Source organism: Halichoerus grypus, chromosome 6, assembly GCF_964656455.1.
Source record: "Halichoerus grypus chromosome 6, mHalGry1.hap1.1, whole genome shotgun sequence".
NCBI lineage: Eukaryota > Metazoa > Chordata > Mammalia > Carnivora > Phocidae > Halichoerus > Halichoerus grypus.
In genome coordinates this window covers 31,483,442-31,501,502 of record NC_135717.1, presented here as the reverse complement: position 1 = coordinate 31,501,502, position 18,061 = coordinate 31,483,442, and the positions used below count along the sequence as shown (strand labels likewise).

The window sequence follows — 18,061 nt, the reverse complement described above, 5'->3', positions numbered from 1 at the left end:
GACGCTGGGGTGGTTGGGTCATCCCCATCTTTGTCCCCTGACGTGAGCCATCGGTGACCCAGGTGCCCGTGTCAGGGAGCCGCAGTAATGCGGGAAAGAGCATCCTCCTCTCTGAGTGGGGCCCCAAGGACTCTGGAGGGTGGGGAGAGCATCCCTTCCTGGCCTCCCACCGTGGAAGCCTCTCAAAGCCAGGGCTGGGAGGTGGGCATCTTTTCTCAGTGGGCTGTCACGTGGGCCATGGACCCCAACCATCAGTAGGTTGTGACCATGAAGAATGTGGCCCGGAGCATGTTATGCTGGGTGTCTCCATCTGTTTCGGCTGCTAGGACAGAATACCATAGATGGGGTGGTTTGGAAGCAACACAGATTTATTTCTCATGGTTCCCGAGGCTGGGAGGCAACCATCTTCTCTGTCATCACCTCCCCGAAGCCCCACCTCCTAACACCATCATGATGGGGGTTAGGTTTCAACATGTGAATTTGGGTGGACACAAACATTTGGTCCATAGCACTGGGTATATGCTGAACACAGAGGACAAGGGCCGGCAGGTGTTGAGATGGGGCAGATGGACAGCTGGGGACACAGCTCGGTGCTGGCTTTGCCTCCAGGGACCCCCATGAACCTCCACGAGGTCTGGGGTTCTCGTCGCTAAAGCTTGCAGGCAGGCTCCTGCAGGACAAGGGCCAGCAAGAAGGAAAGGAGGTTGGCAGGCACTTTCTGGGCACCCCTCGCCCACCCCACCCCCGCGCTCCAGTGCATGCACCTGGCACCGCCGCCCAGTTAGAATCAACACAAAACTCCCACCATGGCCTTTGACTCGGACCCCTACTTCTGGCTCCCCATTTTCTCCTTAGGGCCTTGCTCACGCAGGGTGTGTAATTAGCCACTTAGTTAAGGGATTCCATTTTTGCTAAACTCACCAAGCACTATTACAGCATCTACTGATCTCATCCATGCCCCCCTACATCCTCTCCACCACTGGATTTTTTTTTTTTAAGATTTTGTTTACTTATTTGAGATAGAGTGAAAGCCAGAGAGATCACAGAGGGAGAGGGAGAAGCAGACTCACCACTGAGCAGGTGCCCGATGCGGGGCTCGATCCCACGACCCCGAGATCATGACCTGAGCCAAAGGCAGACGCTTAACTGACTGAGCCACCCAGGCGCCTCTGGATTTCTTTTTTTTAATAAACTTGTTTTGGGGAATCATTTTAGTTTTATGGACTGCATTATGTCGAAGCAAATTCCTGACATCATCACATTTCATCTGTAAACACATTCGTGTGAGTCTTTAAAAGATGAGGATTTTTTTTTAAATATATAACTGCAAAACGACGACGTGCTAAAAAAAAAAAAAAATGAACACATTTCTGAATTCCATCCAATGTCATCCAGTCTGGGTTTACATTTCCCCAGCTGTCTCATAAACATTTTTAAAAGAATCTGGTTTATTTGAAACAGGATCGTGTTGATTATGTCTCCCGGCCCTGGCACTCAGCTGGTCTGGGACGTAGTAGGTGCTCCATAAATCCTTGCCGGGTGAACAAATAAGGCTAAAGAATTTTCAGAAGACAGCTCACATCTTCAGAGTAGTTCTCAAGCTGGGCAACGTGGATGTTCATATCTCACCCTGACAGCCATGCTGAGAGGTACTTTGGTTGTCCCATTTGACAGAGGACACGCCTGAGGCTCAGAGAGGTGAAAGGACCTGGCCAAGGCCACACAGCAAGGAGGTGATGCCTGAATGAACAGGTAAAGAGGGTGTGGGAAACTAGCTCACTGTGCTCGGTGCTCCCCGTTCCCCAGCAACAGCCCTCAGTCTGCAGTTGAGGCTGTGCTGGGCCGGCCTCACCCACTCCCAACTGCTCCCCCACAGCATGAAGACAGACAGACGTGTGGCACAGTTTCCAAGGCCAGGAGCTAATCCCTCTTGCAGACAGACACCCATGTGATCACCCTTGGCTTCATCGGCACCCTGCCGAGAAATGTCTGACCTGCTTTCTCTCCTCCAGGAAGGAGAAAGAAAGGAATCCGAGGCTGCCCTGTCCCCGTTTGGTCGTGCAACAGATATGCAGTGATCATTACAAGATGCCAGGGACTATGGCAAGCCCTGGAGAACAAGAAATGGCCAAGCCCAAGTTTGAGTCCAGTGGGGAGGCAGGACGTAAATGAGACTACCAAATGCATTTATAATGGTCAATGGGAAAAGGGCATAGAGGAAGGACGTGAGGTTCTAGGTGCATCAGGGTGGAGCAGTCAGTGAGGGCTTCCTGGAAGAGGTGAGGCCAAGACTGATGAATGTAAACTCCTGAAGCTAGTGGCTGAGTCCTCTTATTATTTATTTTGAACAATTCCAATTAACAAAGTACTCGTAGCAATAATAATTATGAACAAGAATCGCAATGCCAACAATTACTGGCTTATGTGGTTTTGTGTGTTTGTTTATGTACGGCATCTCCTTTAATCTCTACAATAACCCAACGAGTAGAGACTGTTGTAAACCTCATTTTATAGAAGAGAAAGCCGGGGCTCAGAAAGGTGAAGGAATTTAGCTGAGTCACAGAACTCAGTGGGTGGTGAATCTGGAATTTGAACCCAGGCCGGCTGGATCATGGAATGCCTGATGGATTGCTGGCTGAACCCAGGCCTAGGGCCTTATGGAATCCTGTCAAGTTGTCTCCCTTCTCCAACCGCGACCCTAGGTCCGTTACAAGGTGACTTTGGAGTCACAGGCACTAAAAGCACGCAGAGCCCAGAAGGATCTGAAATCTACTATAGCTCTGAAATCTAGTAGTGCCTGTTACCGTCATCGTTCTGAACTGCCTGAAGCACAGACTCTGCTTTCTGCCAATAGGTCGGGAAAGTAAACAACCATACTCAGGTCAGGCGCTTGAAAAAGGGCTGCGTTTGCTGAGCTGGCCTTAGCCTTATGTCACAGGCCTGCTCTAGAGACTGTGACATTTGCTATTGCGTAGGGTAGTCGTCGAGGACAGTGTCGGCTTTAGCACATTGCTGTGGGCCCTGGATAAAGGGCAGATAAGAGAAAAGCCTTGAGTTCTTCAGACCCGGGAAAGCCAGGTTTCCCTTGAGCTCTTAATTTGTCTTCAACTTTGGAATGGTAAGCACTGTGATTATTTCCCTTTTTGCTCTGGCCACTAGGAACCTCAGATCAAATGTACCTTCCAGCTCTGGAAGCAGTAGTGTGCTTTAACATGGGTATTGTTTTATTTTCCCTTCCTCCTATTTTTTTTTTTAATGACAGTTGCCTCCTTTTAAAAAATCTCATTGTTTTTGTTGTGATCTTTGTTAGTTACTTCTAATCCATTTTGACAAGGGGCAAGGTTATCAATAAAATACATACAGGGATTTATTCCAGGGATGAAAGGATGGTTCAACATCCACAAATCCATCAACATGATATTCCACATTACAAAATGAAAGATAAAAATAGTATGATCATCTCAACAGATGCAGAAAAAGCATTTGACAAAATTCAATATCCATTTATGATAAAAAAAAACTCTCAACAAAATGGGTATGAACAGAACATATGTCAACATAATAAAGGCCGTGTATGACAAGCCCACAGCTAGTATCATACTCAACAGTGAGAAGCTGAAAGCTTTATCTGTTAAGATCAGGAATGAGACAAGGATGTCCACTCTAACCATGTTTATTCAACATAGTATTGGAAATGCTAGGCATAGCAATTAGGTGCGCAAAAGACATAAAAGCTATCCAACTAGGAAAGGAAGAAGTAAAACTGTCACTAGCTGTAGACTATGATTTTATACATAGAAAACGCTAAAGACCACACACACAAAAAAAACGGTTAGAACTAATAAATTCGGAAAAGTTATAAATTCAGTACAAAGTCAACACACAAAAACACATTAGCATTTTTATATACTAACGACAACCTATCAGGAAGAGAAATTAAGGGAACAATCCCATTTATAATTGCATCAAAAAGAATAAAATACCTAGGAATAAATATACCCGAAGAGATGAAAGACCTGTACACTGAAAACTGTAAGACACTGATGAAAGAAATTGAAAATACAAATAAAACAGAAAGATATTCTATGCTTCTAGATTGGAAGAATTAATGTTGTCAAAATGTTCATACTACCCAAAGCAATCTACAGATTCAATGCAATCCCTATCAAAGTTCCAATGGCATTTTTCACAGAAATAGAACAAACAATCCTAAAATTTGTACAGAATCACCAAAGATCCCAAAGAGTCAAAGCAATCTTGAGAAGAACAAAGCTGGAGGCATCATGCTCCCTGATTTCAAACTACGCTACAGTGTTATAGTAATCAAGAGCGTGGTACTGGCGTAAAGAGACACATAGATGGATGGAGCAGAACAGATAACCCAGAAATCAACCCATGCGTATACGGTCAATTAATTTATGACAAAGGAGGCAAAAATATACAGTGGGTAAAGGGCAGTTTCTTCAATAAATGGTGTTGAGAAAACTGGACAGCAACATGCAAAGGAATGAAACTGGACCACTTTCTTACACCACACACAAAAATTAACTCAAAATGGATTAACAACTTAACTGTAAGACCTGAAACCATAAAACTCCTAGAAGAAAACATAGGTGGTGGGCTCCCTGACATCACTCTGGGTGGTGATTTTTCTGGAGCTGACTCCAAAGGCAAGGAAAACAAAAGCAAAACTAAGCAAATGGGACCACATCAAACTAAAAGGCTTCTGCACAAAAAAATAAAAAATAAAGCAACAAAATGAAAAGGCAGCCTACTGAATGGGCGAAATTATTTCCTAACCATATACCCAATAAAGGGTTAATATCCGAAAAGAAAGAATTCATAAAACTCAATAACAAAAAAACCAAACAATCCAACTTTAAAATGGGCAGAGGATCGGAATAGACATTTCTTTCCAAGGAGGACATCCAGACGGCCAACAGACACATGAAAAGATGTTCAACATCACTCCTCAGGGAAATGCTAATCAAAACCACAATGAGCTATCGCCTCATACCTGTCAGAATGGCTAGTATCAAAAAGACAAGAGATAATAGGTATTTGCAAGAATGTGGAGAAAAGGGACTACTCATGCACCGCTGGTGGGTATGCAAACTGGTACAGCCGCTTTGGAAAACAGTACGGAAGCTCCTCAAAAGGTTAAAACTCGGGGTACCTGGGTGGCTCAGTCGGTTAAGCGTCTGCCTTCAGCTCAGGTCATGATCTCGGGGTCCTGGGACCGAGTCCCGAATCGGGCTCCCTGTTCAGTGGGAAGTCTGCTTCTCCCTCTGCCTCTGCCCACCACTCCTCTTGCTTGTGCTCTCTGTCAAATAAATAAATAAATAAATAAAATCTTAAAAAAAAAAAATTAGAGCTACCATCTGATCCAGCAATTCCACCTCTGGGTTTTTATCCAAAGAAAACAAAAATACTAATTTGGAAAGATTATCTGCGTCCGCATGTTCACTGCAGCGTTATTCACAAGAGACACGACATGGAAACAACCTAAGTGTCCATCGATGGGTGAATGGATAAAGAAGATGCGGTACAGATACACGACGGAATACTACTCAGCCATAACAACGAATGAAATCCTGCCATTTGCAACAATATGGATGGACCTTGAGGGCGTGATGCTAAGTCCGACAGAGAAAGACAAATACCATATGATTTCACTTCCACTTGTAATCTAAACAACTGGACAAACAAATAAAAACCAAGCAAAACTCATAGATACGGAGAACAGATTGCCGGTTGCTGGCGGAGGTGCTGGGAGTGAGGATGGCAAAATGGATGAAGGGGATCAAGAGGTGCTAAATAAAATAAACAAGTCCTAAGAATGTGATGTCCAGCGTCAATCATGTCGTGGCACGTATCTGAAAGCTGCTAAGAGAACAGATCCTGAAAGTTGTCATCAAAAGAAGAAAAGGGTTTCGTAACTGAATAGTGACAGTAATTAGATTCATTGTGGTGATCATTTCACAACATATACAAATATCGAAACAATCCATTATAACCTGAAACTAACGTAATGTTCTATGTCAATTATACTTCAGTAGAAAAATGTTAATAGGTGAATAAATACACACAGGAAAAATGAGTAACGATACTATCTATTAGATCGGAGTTTCCCAACCTTGGCGCTATTGGTATTTGGGGAGGATCATTGTTGGGGGCCGTCCTGTTCTGGACGATGTTTAGTAGCGGCCCTGGCTTCTACCCACCGGATGCCAATGGCACCCTCACCCCACTGTGACAACTGAAGAGGTCCATTGCCAAATGTCCCTGAGCGGTAAACTTGCACGTGGTGAAGAACATGTGCTCTAGCCCGAGCTCCTCCAAGGCAGGCTGAGGGTGTTTTAGGACAGCAACCAGGGCCTGGGGTGGGGGTGGGGGTGGGGGCTGGGACTTGGCGGGGTGAGAATCCCCCCAGCTGCAGAGACGAAGACACGCTCACCCCAATGCCACATCGCCTGTCTCCGGGCTGCCAGCACGCTGAGCTCTTGCCCACGTCAGTCCTCATGGCAGCCCCATGGGGTCAGAATGAGGTCCTCATTTCACAGAGAAAGGCACTGGGGTCCAGAGAGGCTGAGCGAGTGGCCCAATATCACACAGCAAGAGGATGACAGGGCAAAGGATGCAGAAGCAGAGCAACCTCCCCGCCTCTTGCGGAAGCTGAGAAGAACAGAGAGCGACCCCTGCAAGGAAAGGGAGGTGAGCTGGAGCCTGACGCATCGTCAGATCCGACCGGGTAGGGGGACCCCAGGCAGGGAAATCCCAGCATGAGGAAGGCCCACAGGTAGGCACTGGAACAGCTTTCTTATGATGGGGGGGATCCTGAGATCCCCTATTAGCAGCCCTATTCACAGTAATCGACAGGTGGCAACAACCCAAATGTCCATCAACAGACAAATGCACAAATATGAGGTCCATCCACGTCGTGGAATATTATCCGGTCATAAAAGGAGTAATGTCTGATGCACGTTCTGATGTGGATGAGCCTTGAAAACATGATGCTCAGTGAGAGCTTTGTCTGGAGGTTCTAGCAGGGGGGGAGCACAGCTACTCGGATACCCTCGACTGAAGAACGGTCCTCCTTTCTCAGGGAAGGTCACGCTCTTCCACAGAGCACGCAGCCTCGGGAGGGACGCACGTGGGGCGGTGAGGGAGGAAGGGGATGCCTGCCCAGGCAGCCGGATCAACCGAATCAACCCCGGCGATCAATGGGGTGACGGATGTCCCAGCCAGATCGCCCTCACATCTGAAAACATGATCTCCGTGAAAGAAGCCGCACACAAGAGGCCACATTTTGTACGATTCCATGCATAAGCCATGTCCCGGAGAGGCAGATCCACAGGGACAGCGAGCAGATGAGTCATTGCCAGGGGCTGGGGGAGCAGGGGAGGTGATAGCTAAGAGGTAAGGGTTTCTTTTCAAGATGATGAGAACATGCTAAAACTCAGGGGGGGGATGACTGCAGAACTCCAGATACTGAAAGCCACTGACGGGACTGTACACTTGAGATGGGGAATCGTATGGTATGGGAATGAGATCTCAAAAAAGCTGTTTTTTAAACAACAACAAAAGACTCGGGTGGGTGGGTGACTCTCAAGGCTGAGGATTCAGGCTTCAGTGTTGGCTGTGACCCTGCCTTGCCGCGTGACCATGGACGCCTCATCTTCCAGAGCCTCAGCTTCCTTATCTGTAAAATGGGCACATCAATGGTCACCCATCCACTACGGCTGAAGGAAGAGAAGATGAAGGAGACGCTTGCAGCCGGAGCCTGCCATACAAGTGCTTCATAGACATTAGCCACTAGATAGTAGACTCTGGATGTGCATCTTCCTACCCGCTTCTCCCTTGAACTCCAGAAGCCTCGAGAACATCCGTTCCAGGAATGAGGCAATTCCTTGAAATCTGAAAAGACCACTCAGGCTTTCCTGGCTTGGGAAGGGAATAATAGCCTTCCAGTGTTGTCCAAGCTCTGGATCCTAAAATCAAGCCAGCCTTCTTTCCCCAGACCCAGAGGCCCTCGCCCATCATTTCTAGTTTCGAGATACCAGATGACCTCAGCAATGTGCAAAGGGATCCTCACCGCCACCGCCACTGGGGGCCGTTGAATCCAGGCCCCCCGCCCCCATCCCCACTGCTCCTGGTAGCTTTGGGGGAACCGCAGGAAAGGCGAAGAGACGCTGGCACTGACCCTGCAAAATAATCCAGCGCGGGTGGGATGGGGTGGTGGGGGGAACCCTACAAAGAAGCGAGTGTGCGAGGAGCCCGTCTATGTACAATGGCCCCTCAGAAACCTGTCCCCGGGGAAAACAGAGGATCTCTATTGGCATGGCCTAAGAAAGAAATGTCTGTATTCTTCTAGGACCTGCCCCCACAGGCTCCAGGCCAAGAATGTGCGGCACAGCATCTTATTAAGTTTCTAAAATTATGCCTAGGTTGGGGGGGGGTTGGCCAGGCCGAGGAGCAGGAAAGGATGTGGTGGGCGGGCAGGCGGGCAGGAAATCTTTAATCCGGCTCTTTGCGCACGCTGGGCAGCGGGAAGGGAGTGCCCCTCCAGCAGATGTTAGTTCGGCCCTGAGAATCAAAAGCCCTTCTGTGCACAGCCTGGGCACTCAACTGTTTTTAAACACTGCTACAGGCCTTCCCAGATTGCCCACGTTTTCCTTGGATGGAGGGAGTTGGGGGCAAGGGGATGGTGTCCTTGGGCAGCCCAATTTAAGGAGCAAATGAGAGAAAGAAAGCTCCTGGTGGTTAAAGTCTAGACATGGGAAAGGGGTTGCTGTATAGGGTTGTGCAGGTTGTGCACTGCACAACTGCAAAGGGTCGTATTTTCAAATATGGAGTTGCACTGTGTACAACCTGTACAACCGTTCAAGGTGGCCCATGATGTACCAGAAGGAGGAACAGCTGGCTCATGTGGCCAGGGTCTCACTCTTGGATGGAGTTGGGAGGATGTGAATTGGTGGCCAGTTTGTATGTCGGGGACAAGCCAAGACCTCATCACAATGTCAATCCAGATGGAAACACTTTGACACCCCTCCCCACCCAGTACACACAAATAACTAAATCTAAGGGGGAGGGGGAGGAAGGAAAAGCCAAGGGGGTAGGAGCCTCAAAATTTGTGGGCCGTCTTACCTCCCAGATATGGTTACCAGAAAAAAACAGAATAGTCAGTTAAATTTGACTGTTGAATAAACAATGAATAATTTTTGCTAGCATACGTACGTCCCAAATAATTCATGGGATATTTTTACATTAAAAATGATCTGTTGTTTATCTGACATTCAAATTTAGCTGGACATTCTCTGTTTTTATTTGCTAAATCTAGCAACCCTATCTTCAGAAGACATGCCTATAAAGACTCTTTACCACCCACCACTGCCTGGACATAGCTATTTAAGCAGCAGCTAATTAGAGCATGTCCCCCCAAGCCTTTTTGGCTGCTGTGCTGTAGGCAGGATAGAGGAGTGCGAGCAGCCTTCCCCCGCCCCCCTGCCCAAACAAGTGACATGCGGTGGCCTTCTGCCCCCCCTGGAGGCTCTGAGATCACCACCTGGCCTGGCAAATAGGTTTATCAGAATGTAGGTGCCCAGCGTGGCCACATGCCCCTGGGGAGGATGGAAACACAGCCTCAGAGCCTGAGGACCTCAAGGCACTGCCCACGCCACCGAAACTGGAGAAGTGGATCTTGCACAAACAAGGCTAGCTGGGTCCAGATTTACCATCGGGCCTCTCCCGTAAGTCAGACCAGGTAGTTTCCCAGGCCTGTGACACTATGGCTTCCGGGAGTGCGGTGGCCTTGGGCTCTCATTCATCTGCACTGGGGCCACGGCTTGGGGTGGGGGTGGGGGGTGTCAGCCTAGGCGGGGAGATGCTCAGGCCCCAGACAGGAGGGTTTTCTGGATGGCAGGTAGAAAAATGAGGAAGGAGGGGCGTTAGTCTCCTCCCAGGTGGTTTCCATGGAAACGGCTGGCTGACCTCTCGTGGGGCCACCTGTAGCCAGAGCACATGGCACGTGGCCAGTGGGCAGCAGAACCAACCCAGCCGGCAGGACACCTACATGCCCGGGCAACCTGGACAGAAAGATAGCCAAGGCCAGAGCACGAAAGGCCTGGATCCTGAGCCTCTGAAGAGCCCTGGGTGTCCCCACTCCCCTGCCCCAGCTCACGACCGGCCACCGACTTCCTCACCCCTGCTCCCCACCTGTCTGTCTGTCTGAGCCCCCAGGAAGGGCGGGGAGGCCAGGAGGGGCTGAAATGACATGGTAGGGGTGAGTCAGCCCTCTGTGGGAGCAATTCCACCTTGCTAGACCAGAGGTGACTGGGGGGCATCAGAGCTTCCCTGTGGCTCCTGATGATGGTGGGTCCCCTCCCAGATCCCTATTCCTTGGAGCGGTACAGGGGCACGTGGTCCCTGCAAAAGCTGTCCCGTATGGGGCATAACCAGGAGGTGCCTGCTTCCCACGAGAGGGCAGCCAGTCGGGTTCTTGACTCTAGCTTATGTTTCCACTTCGGATCCCTGTGGTGAGAGAGAGGGAAGGACATTCACGTGGGCAGGAAGACCAGAGCTCTTGCACCACCCAGGGGGACAGGCAATGCAGCCAGATGCCAGGTCCCTGGGGCTGCTTTCTCCTAATTATCTGGGTACCTTCTGTGAAGGAGGTTTGTCTGCCTGTTTAGACCTGCCCCACTGCAGAGGCATCCGTGATTCACATGCTGCCAACTCCTGGAGGGCAGGGCCCCTGCTGATTCATACTGGGCTGCCGGGAGAGCCCCCAGAGGGAGAGGGCAGTCAGGGAAGGCTTCCAGGAGGAAGCAGCTCCAGGTGAAGCCATGGTTCGTTGGCAGAGGAGAGGGAAGGGCATTGTTACAGGGGAACACTGAGATCAAGGTGTGGCGCTGGCGCAGGCTCAGCAGGCAGGTGACCCCAGGGCAGTTCGGGCTGGTGGAACTAGGAACACAGTGGTGGCTAAGGGTAAGGCTGAACAGAAAGAACATCCTGGAAACCGGGAATTTGGCTTCAGCCCTGCCACACGCTGCCGGATGTCTCTGGGCAAAGACACTTTCACTCACCGAAGCTCGGTTTCATCTCGAAGATGGGAACAGTGATGGGGACGAACGTCACTGCTCTATGGGGCCCCTCGGCTCCCCGCCAGGCCTGGGGCCTGGAGCATCCACGCACAGACCCATACATCTCGTTCGTTCCCACAACACGCAAGGAAAGGGTCATCCCCGCTGTTCAGATGGGGAGGCTGAGGCTCAGGCAGGGGTCAGAAAGATGTCGCAGGTGCCGAGGGGACCAGCTCCAGTAAGGATTAGACATCTTCAAGCTGAAGGAGTTTGAGAAAAGCAGAAGCATGAAGGGGTATTTGGTCTTTGCCCTGGGTTCCTGCACAGAGCCCCTAAAACCCTAGGATTCCCTGCATGACAGAGAGTCTTTCGTATGCTAATAAGATGACTCCAGGCAGGGGGATCGTGTGGCCGGTCAAGCCTCCCTAATAATGAAATCTCAATAAAAACCCCTACGTGATGGGGTTTGAGGGACTTCCAGGCTGGTGAACACATCCACGTGCTTGGAGGGTGACGTAGCCCAAGTCCACGGGGACTGAGGACCCTGCGCTCAGGGCCCTTCCAGACCCCACATCCCTCTTTATCTGGGTGTTCCTCTGTCCTCTTATAATAAACTATAAGAGTGAGAATAGTCCTTTCCTGAGTTCTGTGAGTCCTTCTAGCAAATCATGGAACCCGAAGTTGGGGCAGTGGCGGGGGGGGGGGGGGGAGTCATGGGCAGCCCCGAGTTTGTAGTCAGCTGGGCAGAAGGGTGGGGAGGCTGACATCTAAAGTGGGGGCCGCCAGGGGTCAGAGCCCTTAGTCTGTGGGGTCTGCCTCTACTCTGGTTACTGTCAGAATGCAAGGGTTAAAGAGCATGTTGGATGCGTTCCTCTGGGCCTTTGTTGTGTGCGGTGGGCTAAGCACAGGATGGCTTTCTTCCCAGCAAGGGACCCCGGTAATGCCCTTGCTTCCTGGTGGGTGGAGGGGACTGCCAGGGGCTGTCGTGAGGGTGGATGAGAGAGACGCGGGCTGAGAGTGGGCATAGCTCCACGTGGTCATCAGGGGGAAGCCAGCACCCCGGGGGCCCTAACTGCCACGTGACGTCCACACGGCACGTGAGAGGCCACCTGCTCAGCCCCCTGCAGGGACCAGGTCAGCAGCAGAAATAGAAGTGAGCCAAGTGTACTTAAAACCACAGGGCATCCTGAGCTACTAGTTTTCTTTTGCACTTTTGAAGGTGATGTGAACAGAGAGGGGGTGTTTCTCCTCTGTAAGAAAATCAGCCGCACTGAGTATGACGACACGAGGAAGGAATCCCAAATGGCCTCCTACCAGGAGGACAGGCAATAGGGAGGGGTGGGGAGTGTGGCAAATAGAGAACAAGGCCCTGCGCAAAGGGTGTGGCAGGCGCTGTGGTGGCCCTTCCAGGACACGTCAACAGCGTGTACGATGACTCCCCATCCGTGAGGTCTTTCTCTTAGGCAGACCTGCAGTGCGGGGGGAGTAAATACCCCAGATGCAGCCCCCCACCAGCAACAGACAGGAGCTGCAGGGCACCAGCCCAGTTCCCCGAGGCACGTTCTACATGGTGTCCCAGGGGTGCCCAGTGGGGCCGCAGCAGGGACTACCCACCGACACCAGTAATCCCTGCCCAGCCCCTCCCCGTGCTTCCCGGGACCCTCTCCCTCATCAACTGCTTTGCACCCAGGTCTCGGCGTCAGAGCCTGCTTCGGGGGCCACCAAAACTCGGGGCCAGACCCAAGTGCTGCTTAACTGTAGCCCCTTTTTGCTGGTGGGGGGATTGCAGGCCCGGGACTGCAAGACCTTCCCATTTTTTCAAGACAAACCAGAATCCAGAGTCCCCTATGAAACCTTCTGAGTTTGAATTGCCAGCTCAAATTAAACAATACGACACAAAATAAAACAGAGCAAAACAAAACGCATCTGTGGGCTTGCTCTGGTCCTTGACCTGCCAGTTCAAAGCGGTTGGTGGCGGGGGGGGGGGGGGGGGAGACTCAGTTTGGGGGGGGGGCATTTTTGGCAACCCACTCCAGCAGCCCGAGTGGGGAAGGCGGACGAGGCCCCATGATGGGCCAGGCAGCACGGCCTGTTTATGGGGCCCCAGCTGGAAGCATCTGGAAGGCCCGGTGTGGCCACCATAGTGGGCCGGCTGTAGACACAGAGTAAACAATCAGCTGGAACACTTTTCCAAACACGCAGACCCCGAGCCGCCTGCGGCCTCCCCCGACTCGCTGGGTGGGGAGAAATCCCAGGACCCCCTCCACCCGCGCCCCGACATCTAAGCTCAGGCCCAGGAAAAACAAACTCAGGGCAGCCCGAGCGCCCGAGGAGAAGGCAGTCATGACAGCGCCACTTCTAGACCCCACACTCGTGAACTCCTTTTTAATTCTGTGCAGATGGAGGAGACGGTCTTTACAGATGTCCATCTCTCCACACTGCCCCACTTCTGTCCTCTTGCAGAGAAAACACAAAGGGTGTCTCTTGAGATTGTTTTTGCATCATTTCACACGGTTATTTAAAGCCGTGGCTTTTCTGCTGCCTTTTCGGAATTTAAATGAAGAATAGAGGTTGTCAAGAGTCCAGGCGGTAATGTAAAATTTTGGTTTTACGTGCTTATTTTTCTACAACCAGCCAAACCCATCCATGCCTGTTCTAAATGGTTCAATACATTTAGTAGTTTCTAAGTTGGAACTATATCCACTGGGGGGTAGGGGGTGGGGGAGAAGAGAAATTCCTGAGAGCTTACCTTTCACAGGACCCCTATAAGCCGTATATTCCTTATATATTGTTAGCTCATTGAATCCTCATTATGACCCAAGTAGCTGTATAGCATTGTATCATTAAGATGTCTTTTGGTTGCAAGGGCTAGAAACTTACATCAAAGGGAATGTATGGGCTTACATAAATGGAAAGTCCACAGTAAGGACTTCAGGCATGGTTGGATCCAGGAGCTCAAATGCTGTCATCAGGAATCTCTCTCTCTCTCTCTCTCAACTCTGCTCTCCTCTGTGACTTTCATTCTCAGGCAGTCCCTTCTCTTCTGATTGCAAAGATGATCTCCAGCAGTTCCAGGCTTCCTATCAGCCAAGCAACCCCAAAAGGGGAAAAGAGAACACCTTTCTCCCAACAGTTTCAGCAAAAGGCCCATGACTGAATCTCACGGTCTGGCATGGATCATATGCCCATCCTTTGACCGATCGCTATGGTTAGAGTGATAGAATTCCTGGTCACATGCCCACACCTGGAGTTTGAGAGGGTCAGCCCCACTAAAATACAGGTGATGGATGGGTAGTGACTATCCCCAAAAGGAGTGCTGGACACTGGGCATTCAAAAGTAACAGATACCTACCACAGCGAGTATGTGAGAACACTGAAGTCCATGGCCATCAGCAGGGCCATCCAAACAGTTGCACAGATCGTGCCCTGCACATCTCGAGTGGGCTCCATTGACATTCTCTGTCATCGTACCTAAATATGTTTCCCATAACAAACTTCTAACAATGGCAGTTAGGTGTGTTGTGATTGAAAAACATGGCCACAGTAATTTGCAATTCTTACCATCAAGAGATGGAATTGGTTTCCTCACCCCTCAAATCTGGGCTGGCCTTGTGACATGCTTTGACCCACAGAACGCAGCAGAAGTGATCCTGCAAATTTTGAGGTTAGGCCATAGGAAGCCGGGTTTCCACCCTCACCCTCTTGGAATTCTGCCTGAGACCAGCGTGTAAGGAAATGAGCTCCCTCTGGGAGGAGGAGCAGGTCATGTGGGGGAGAGCCAAGGTACCCAGCTGCCCAGCTATGGAATGGAGGACCTGAGGAGGGGGGACAAGTGTGCTGCGTCCACCCAGTTAAGCTGGAAACCAGTTTCCCAGAACCTTCTGGGTTAGAATTTGCCAGAAGAGGAACATGCATGAGGTTTGGAGTGTGGAAGCAAAGCAGTGGATGAGACTCTATGAAGGTCAGCATGGTCAGATAAGATGACAGTGTGCCCTGGGATGACTTCCCCCCGAATCTTTGTCTGAGTCTGCTTCTGGGGGGACCGAGTCTAAGATAGGCTTCTCAGGAGACCCTGAGCTCCCCTGTCCTGGGTACTCAAGGAGCCCAATGATGGAGCTCGGAGCAGAAGGAGGGAAAGCTTTCCTTCATTCATACAACAGTCAGCAAGCTCTTGCTTGTGTCAGCGCTGGGGACAGAAAGAGCCTAGAATGTGGGGTCAACCAAGCTGGTGCTAATCCTAGCCCCTGAGATATAGGCAAGTCACCCAAACTCTCAGAGCTTCATTTAATCCTCACAGAGGTCCCATGAGCAGGAAATGCCATGGTTCCATTTTTCCGATGAGGGAATGGAGGCACAGAGAGGTTGAGTGACTGCCCCAAGGTCACACTGACAACCAGGATTCCTACCTAGGGATTGACTCCAGATCCTATGTTCTTAGCCACTTCCTTAAAAGTTCTGGAGACTGAGCTGACTGAGGAAAGTCCCAGAATTTAGGACATGGTATGAATTTTTCCATAATACTTGTGAGAATGATCTCATTACTTTACTTTTCCAAGTCTGATGAAATTGGGATCTGATCCTCCTCGCCAGGGGGACAGGCCTTTGCCACAGAGAAGCCTGCCTCCCTAGAGACACCCCTCCACCACCACCACAAGGCTCTGCCAGGCAGCCCCGTCTACACCCCCTATGATTAGACACCCCATCCGGGTGTAGACAGCATCTCTCACCAATTTTGCCAAAACTCCCCTTCTTCCTAGCCCCACCCCAGGTTCTTGGGCTGAACTGTGCACATGACCAAGGCTGGCCATAGTGATGGCTTCAGGAAGGGGCATGGGACCCAAGCTGAGCCAATGAGACTCAACCCCAAGATTGTTCCTAGAATTGTTGAAGAGAAAATCTCTATTAGGCTAGTGAGATAAAAACCTGGGGCTGAGGGGCACCATCTTGACAACAGATGGAGAGATCCCACCTGAGAATGAAGGCAACACAGAGGAAAACAGGGCCAAGAGATGGAGACAGATCCCCCATAACACTGCCCGAACCCCTGGATTCAGCCAGGCCTGAAGCTGTTGCACACCCAACTTTCCAGGGACACAAAACAATAGGTTCTGTTTTGGCAGAAGCTAATCTCAGTGGGATTCTGTTCTTTGCAATGGGTGAGTCCTGACGAAGGTACTAGGCTTTGTACTAATGTACCAAGGCCTCTCGATTCTCCACTGGCCCAAGGCGAACACAGCCCTTCAGAACACAAACACGTAGTTGTTCTTTGAAGGAGACTGGAGAGAGGGGGAAATACCTCTCATTCTTTGGTGATGAATCAGCAGCCAAACTAAGACCTGGTTCATTCCTCAAGCAGGTTATTCTGCCTAACAACCATTACTCATCCTGGCCCCAACCAGCCCTGAGGTTGGTGTGGCCCCAGAGAACCTGCTATGCTCAGAGCCACCCCAGATTTTCCATGTTCCTGTGAAAAGAATATCTGTGCCATGGCTCCTTTCTCCTCCAGCTCAGAATCCTGGGAACTGACTGGGTCTTCTAAAGCTCCAGGAAAACACTTTAGGGAATGTCCAGCCAAATCAACACCCAACAAATGCCTGCAATGCACCAGGGGGCCTCTGGAAATGGATGGAAATACACATCTCCATAGAAAGTGTCCAAACAAGTCGGTCTGGCCCCTTCTTATGGAGTGGTGGGCTAGCACAGGACCTTAGAAGCAAGAGGGGTTGGGGGGAGGGCAGCAGAAGACAGATGAAGAATGGCTTCAAAGGCGGAGCCAAGGAAGTGAGACTTTCTGGAAAGATGGAGAGCATATGGGAAGATTCTAGGCTGGGGAAATCAGACATGACCTCATCTTGGGTTAGGTCCCCTAGAAACCGAGCCTGAGATAGGGATTTGGGTACATGAGGCTTTTTGAGGGGGAGGTTCCCAGGAGCAGTGGAATGTCATTCCCTTTGGGCTGCAGGGGGGTGGTGAGGGGTGGGGGCGGCAGCTGAGCTTTGGCAAGCCTCTCCTCACAGCTACCAGCACGCCGCGGCCTGGCAAACGGGATCTGGGCAGCTCCTTCCTTCCCTAGCGGGACCCCATAGCTGCTTTCAGGGAAGGGACTCCTCAGTTGGCTGCAGCTGGGTTGGGAAGACTTCACCAGGGACAGTGGAGCACCGTGGTCGAGCACCCTGGGTTCGAATCCTGACTCTGGGGCTACAGCGGTGTGTGGATCGCAGGATGCAGTGCAGATAAAACATGATCTTGTGTTAGATGCTCCTCCACCCAGAGCCCAGTATGTGGTAGGCGCCCCAAAAGTCTCACCTTTGCACATATCTCTCAGTGTCCCAGGCCTGGGGGCGCTGTGGTGCAAGTCTTGGAATCAGTCACCGTGCGTGCGTGCGTGCGTGCGTGCGTGCGTGTGTGTGTGTGTGTGTAGGGTCTTCCTGGGCCCTACCCAACTCCCAAAGACACTGACTGACCTTCCTTATGCCAGGTGTTACCAGAGCCCCAGTCTTTGGGGCGTCTAAACCTCTCTGTGTTGGGAGTCCTGGCTCCTCACTTCCCTTCCCAGTCGTGGTCCCTCTGGATGGAAAAGCATGGGCATGAGAATCAGGTCTGGACCATAAAGTGGGGGGTACTAACAGAAGGAACTCGGTAAGAGATGTCGGAAGTCTGGCTTTGGCCTTGAACCAGAATTACTTCAATGATCTTTAAGGCCCTGAGGATAAGCCCAGCCCCTCACAGGCCAAGCTCTTGGGGGAGACCTCTTGGGCCTCCTGGCTCACCATGACCCACCTCCTGGGCCCTGGCTGCTCGGAATACTGATGAGTCCCTACTGTTCCACACACTCCTGCTCCTGGGCCTTTGCACCTGCTGGTCTTGCTGCCTGGGATGCCTTTCCCTACCTACTCCTGGCCTACTTGTCCTCTGCTCTGGCCTCAGGCTGCCCCTGATTCCGGGAAGCCTTTCCTGACCCTGGCCGGCCTCCTTCCTGC

General features: G+C 50.8%; 1 long non-coding RNA gene across 1 annotated transcript in view; it reads right to left on the bottom strand.

Moving 5' to 3' along the window:
• Nucleotides 1-1,097: 1,097 nt before the first annotated feature.
• LOC118531965 (uncharacterized) overlaps nt 1,098-18,061 on the bottom strand; it is a 60,942-nt gene continuing 43,978 nt past the window's right edge. The window contains exons 3-4 of the long non-coding RNA XR_013448904.1: nt 5,177-5,323; nt 1,098-1,740 (exon numbers count right to left, since the gene is read on the bottom strand). This is a non-coding gene — a long non-coding RNA (uncharacterized LOC118531965). The remainder of the gene's footprint in view (nt 1,741-5,176; nt 5,324-18,061) is intronic.